Source organism: Oncorhynchus gorbuscha, unplaced genomic scaffold, assembly GCF_021184085.1.
Source record: "Oncorhynchus gorbuscha isolate QuinsamMale2020 ecotype Even-year unplaced genomic scaffold, OgorEven_v1.0 Un_scaffold_6955, whole genome shotgun sequence".
NCBI classification, from domain to species: domain Eukaryota; kingdom Metazoa; phylum Chordata; class Actinopteri; order Salmoniformes; family Salmonidae; genus Oncorhynchus; species Oncorhynchus gorbuscha.
Window position 1 is genome coordinate 3,238 of NW_025750446.1, and position 6,569 is coordinate 9,806.

The 6,569-nt window shown below is 43.2% G+C and overlaps 1 pseudogene; it reads left to right on the top strand.

The window, feature by feature from the left end:
• Nucleotides 1–1,672: 1,672 nt before the first annotated feature.
• Nucleotides 1,673–6,099, top strand: LOC124029602 (annotated as a pseudogene).
• The last annotated feature ends 470 nt before the right edge of the window (nucleotides 6,100–6,569 follow it).

A 6,569-nucleotide genomic window follows, 5' to 3' on the forward strand; every position in this document is an offset into this window, starting at 1 on the left:
AACAAGTCAGATTTTTAAAATGCTTTTCGGCGAAAGCATGAGAAGCTATTATCTGATAGCATATAACACCACAAAAGACCCGCAGGGGACGTAAACAAAATAATTAGCATATTCGGCGCTACACAAACCGCACAATAAAATATAAAACATTCATTACCTTTGACCATCTTCTTTGTTGGCACTCCTAGATGTCCCGTAATCACTATTGGGTATTTTTCCGATTAAATCGGTCCATATATAGCCTAGATATCGTTCTATGTAGACTGTATGATAAACGGAAAAAAAGAGCGTTTCATAACGTAACGTCATTTTTTTAAAATTCAAAAAGTCGACGATAAACTTTCACAAAACACTTCGAAATACTTTTGTAATGCAACTTTAGGTATTAGTACACGTTAATAAGTGATAAAATTAATCAGGAGATGATGTAACTTCTATAGTGTCATCTGGAAAAAAACATGGCCGGAGAGAGCTCGACCAAAACATCCGGTCGGAGACAGCAGGGAAGGAGTTCCCTTGAACCGGTTAGACCAAGAATCAATTGCGAATCAAAGACTCCAGACAACGTGTGGTAGCTGTAGGCGCTGAAACCTCGGTCTCATGTAATTCGGTTCACTTTGAACAAATCCTCGAAGTAAGCGCAAGGATATTTATTTCCATTTTCAGTGATCAGGTTTTTCCTGCGCTATTCGATGAAACTCACGTTCTGTTAAAGTCACAGCCGTGATTTAACCATTTTTAGAAACATCAGAGTGTTCGCTATCCACACATACTAATCATATGCATATACTATATTCCTGGCATGAGTAGCAGGGCGCTGAAATGTTGCGCGATTTTTAACAGAATGTTCGAAACAGTAGGGGGTAGGAGTAACAGGTTAAACACTTTTTTTATTTCTACATGATTGCATGTGTGTTATTTCATAGTTTTGATGTCTTCACGATTATTCTACAATGTCGAAAATAGTAAAAAATAAAGAAAAACCCTTGAATGATTAGATGTGTCGAAACTTTTAACTGGTCTGCTGGCTGACAAAAGGGGGGCTGCAACTTGTCCTCACTGCATTACATAATGAGTAGTACAGTAAGCTTGGACACCAGTCTAAATGTTGGTTACCACGCTTGCCATTTAAACTGTTTTGTGGAGTAGACTGGAGAGGGTAGTGCAGGACTAACATAACAGGATCTACTTCCAGAAAAGATGGACTGCTGACTGATTCCTCTACAGCCTGCCTGTTAAGGCCTGGTAACACGTGGAGCAGCACTAAGGGGGGTATAGTAGTGGTGGTGCTGTGTTGAACCCTCTATTACTACACTATGAGTGTACAAACATAGTCGTCAGCAGCGCAGCGAGAAAAAAATTATCTCAGCACCCCCACACCAAAACATCTTCCCTGGCCCATGAGAGTCAATACATACAGTAGCTGTATTCCCGCTCCACAAATTCAATCTCAGTCATCTATCGCCTCACATCAACACATCAGGCAGGTGTAGAGGTTCCTTTGAGCATGTGATCGCGAGGCGGACTTCTCAGCTCTCTCTCTCGCGCTCTACAATGGGCCTGACGTCACTTGGGTTTAATAACGCTCCACCGCTCGCTGACGTTAGTCTTTACGGTTCTGGCTATCGAGCTTCAGTCACTCTCCCGCGCGTGTCCATGCTTCACCTGCCCTCGCTGTCTCGCCCATGCGAGGGAAACAGAACAAAAACGAGGGCTGTACCTCAGTGGTTTCGAAGAAAGGCACGGTTTTGCTTTTCTATAAAGACGGTTTTCTCCTAAAGCGCTGTGTGAAACGAAGGTAGGTAACCTACATCGTCCTTTTACATGGAAACTTAAACTTGGTGAATAGAAGGTATGCTCATTAATTGACTTATGATAATATTGTTTATCAGTTTGTTTCGTTTTGGGGAGTTAAGTGGGACAGGGTTGAAGTTTTATCCACGAACATAGCCTATTACTCAGTTTCAAGTTTCAGCACCATGGATAGCTCCTCGAGTGCTGCTGTTCCTGTGGTCTTTAAACTTGGACACATTACCGTGTTGTCATAACAGTTTTAGATATCTGTCTTTTGTGAGGTTTTAATGAATCAGGGTTGAAGTTTTTACCCTGCAGTTATTAAGTTGCCCAAGTTTCAGCACCATGGATGGCTCCTACTTTGCTGTCCACCCATACATAAGCCTAATATAGTGACATACACAGAGTGTACAAAACATTAGGAACACCTTCCTAATATTGACTTGAACCCCTCCTTTTACCCACAGAACCATCCTCAATTTGTCGGTGTTGAAAGCCTTCCATAGGGATGCTGCCCAATGTTGACTCCAATGCTTCCCACAGTTGGCTGGATGTCCTTTGGGTGGTGGACTGTGCTCATTCAACCTCTGAATGGCACACATACACAATCCATGTCTCAATCGTTTCAAGGCTTAAAAATCCTTCTTTAACCTGTCTCCTCACCTTCAACATTGGTTGAAGTGGATTTAAGAGGTGACATCAATAAGGGATCCTAGCTTTCACCTGGATTCACCTGGTCAGTCTATGTCATGGAAAGAGCAGGTGTTCCTAATGTTTGTACACTCAGTGTATATTTCAAATAAATAGCTAAGACAATAGCTACACAGACTATTTGAGTTAACCCTGGATAATGAGAGAAAAATGAAATTCCACACAAGATGAAGAATTCCAGGTTAATGTTCATGAACATCAAATTGATGCTTACAATGCAGATTTCATTACCTCACAAGTTAACCTTAACTCACAAGTTGACAGTTACCCTGTGGATAATGCAGAGACAGAGAGTCAGTGAAACTATTCCACACAAGATGAAGAACAAGGGGTTAATGTTCAGGAACTAGCTAACTAAATTATACAAAAGACTAACTTACATTGGCTGTGGTCTGTCCATAGTGTCACAATTATGAGTGAAGAGGTGTGGAGTCAGGCGCAGAGAGCAAAGATGTGGGAAAAACAACACGCTTTAATGTCCCGAAACACAACATGTACAAAGTGAAAACACAAATGAACAGAAATATAACCGGACAGCGTGTAACCCAAAATACAACAAAATACACTCAACCAACAAAACAGACGAACAAGCCCGCACTGTTATGCAGGTGAATGAGGACCCAAAAGCGACTTTACGAAAACAGAGTCTTTATTCCAGTCTTAGACAAAAGCGATAATCCTGGATATTATCTAGGTGAAAGCAAAAACAGGAAAACTGAAATCCACTCGTCAGTAGAGAGGAATGACTGGAGACGCGACCACAGACTGCAGGTCGCTTCGGGAAGGCACCGGCCGTAGCTGACATTGACACCTGCTCACACGCAGCATCTGAAGAAGGTAAAACACGACAGGGCGGAACAAGGACACAGAACAGCGAACATCATACAAGGATCCGACAAGGACAGAAGCGGAAAACAGAGGGAGAAATAGGGACTCTAATCAGAGGGCAAAATAGGGGACAGGTGTGAAAAGAGTAAATGAGGTAGTTAGGAGAATGAGGAACAGCTGGGAGCAGGAACGGAACGATAGAGAGAGAGAGCGAGAGAGGGAGAGAGGGGAGGGAGAGAGAGGGATAGAAAGAGGGAAAGAACCTAATAAGACCAGCAGAGGGAAACGAATAGAAGGGAAGCACAGAGACAAGACATGATAATCAATGACAAAGCATGACACGCACGAAACAGAAGCGGGCTAAACAGACTATATATACCCTATCCTAACAATCAAACTAGAAACAGGTGCTACCAATTAGACAAAACTAAACGAACACAGAACAACGGATCGGCGATAGCTAGTAGACCGGCGACGACGACCGCCGAGCGCCACCCGAACAAGAAGGGGAGTCACCTTCGGTAATATTTGTGACACATAGGCAGATGAGGCTCCAGACCAACTACCTTTTTAGCTAGAAATAATCTAGCTAGTTAGCCAGTTCTAGCTATATTGCTCTCAGAGAAACCCAACCCTCACTGAAAGCAACATTTAACATAAACTAGCTAGCATTGAACATTCAATTATATCCAACATATATATCCAACATACATGATGTGGTGGCAAGCTAAAACAGCTCGCTAAATTCAAAGGATGCATTTGTAAATTCCCTCTGGCTATCTACCCCTATTTCAGAGTGTACCAGAGTGGTGCAGGTCATGTTCTTCTTCACTCTGGTAAACACAGACTATATCAAGTCAAATCTAAGTTCATTTGTCACATGCACAGGATAGAGAAGGTGTAAACGGAACAGTGAAATGGTTACTTGCATAGTTGAGTCTTTTGTTTAGACATGCAGTTAGTTAGCTAGCTTAACAATGAACCATAATCCCAACTCATAATGTTACTACCTGAATCTGCTGGTAGCTAAAGGTAACCAACTATGGGTACCGTTCAATGTTAGCTAGCTATAAATAGCAATGCAAATGGCTATGAAATACGGATAATATTACTACACAGATCATACATGTAGTGTTAGCTAGTAAGCCAGACAGGTAATGTTAGCTAACTAGCTAACAGTACGCTTTAACTTGCAATGAAAACTACTTTGACAAAATTAGAAACGTGTAATATAAAAAAATTGAGCTAGCTAGACTATCTTACCCATACATGGATGAACGCTTCTCCTCTCTGTCATGGTTGCCATGGTTTTCCTTAGTGAAACTAAACCACAATCTCTCTCTATCTCATTCTCTCTTCAGGAGGGGAAAGCAGACATGTGCGCAGACATGAACAAGACTTTCCTGTGTAAAGACACCGCAATGACAGTTGTGGTGGCTGGAGGGGCTCTCCCGTGGATGGAGACCAACTTTCCAGAGCGCAATGTCAGCCTGGGGCTCTCCACCACCCCTCTGGACTTCCCCATCAACCCGTGGGATATCATGCTTTGCATGTCGGGCACTGTCATCGCCTGCGAGAACGCCATCGTGGTGGCTATCATCTTCTATACGCCAACCCTGCGCACACCCATGTTCGTGCTCGTAGGAAGCCTAGCCACAGCGGATTTACTGGCAGGCATGGGATTAATCCTCAACTTTGTGTTCCAGTACGTCCTCTCCTCAGAGACTATTAGTCTTATTACTGTTGGGTTCCTAGTGGCCTCCTTCACGGCGTCCATAAGCAGCCTGCTGGCTATAACAGTGGACCGGTACTTCTCTTTATACAACGCACTGACTTACTTCTCAGAGAAGACGCTCCACTACGTGCACCTGATGCTAGTGAGCACATGGGGCGTGTCTCTGTGCCTGGGCCTGCTGCCTGTGCTAGGCTGGAACTGCCTGGACGACCCAAGCTTGTGTAGCATCGTGCGCCCACTCACTCGCAGCAATGTGACATTGTTGGCGGTCTCTTTCTTCATAATCTTCATACTCATGCTGACCCTCTACTTCAAGATCTGCAAGATCGTGTGCCGCCACGCGCACCAGATCGCTCTTCAACAGCACTTCTTCACCACATCGCACTACGTGGCCACCAAGAAGGGTGTGGCCACGTCGCCATCATTCTAGGCACCTTCGGCTCGAGCTGGCTACCCTTCGCCATCTACTGCCTGGTGGGAGAGCACGAATACCCGTCGGTATACACATATGCCACGCTGCTTCCGGCCACCTACAACTCCATGATCAACCCAATCATCTACGCCTACCGTAATGCCGAGATCCAGCGCTCGCTCTACGTCCTCTTCTGCGGCTGCTTTCAGAGCAACTTAGCCATCCACTCCAGGTCACCCAGTGAAGTTTAGAGGGGTGCTGAGTGAACGTAAATGTGTGTGTACGTGTGCATGTTGACAACCGATGATTCGCTTTCAGTTGACCATTAAATCCTTTAAACGAAATGTATGTCTAACAAGCATCTGCACTTTATTGCGACTGAAGACAAGGACACAGTACGTCTGAAATGCTGTGAACAACAGCTTTTGTAAAGAAAATAAATAATGACATTATGTATTTATATGATCAAAGAATTAAAAAACTAGCACTTTATTGAATGTATTTGAAATGCCAAAGCAGTATTGCATAGGCCTATATATGTTGGTGTTATTTGCTACTTTGTATTTGTCAGTACTGTGGGTAATTTTAGATTTTGTTAAGTTGTCTATTTGATTGTACATTTTATACGAGATGAGTATATGAATAAAATGAGAAAATAAGTGTGCGCCTCGTGTTCCTGCCACATGTTTCTCTGTAAGTGTTATTTTGCCGCACCTGGGTTGTTTTCTTTTTTGCTCAGCATCTTCCTGTCTTCCAACTCAGGGGTGTCAATTGGGTATGGCAGAGTATGGAAGTCTCTATACCCTAGCTCAACACCAACAATTTAAATTAGGCTACCAAAGTCTTAGGCTACCAAAACTTAAATTAGGCTACCAAAACATTTTTCTCAAAATACTGCAGAGGTGGAAGATGGTTGTAGATGGCTAGGTAACTGCTGTTTGACTTGACATGAAACTAGAGTTTTTAATCCATCTTGGTGATGTAGTAGTGCATAATGTATCAGCTAATTTTGACGTGTTTGTAGAATGTTTATCGACTGAGGTGAGTGAAGCTACAGCAGCAAGATGATAATGTAAGGATTACATAGTG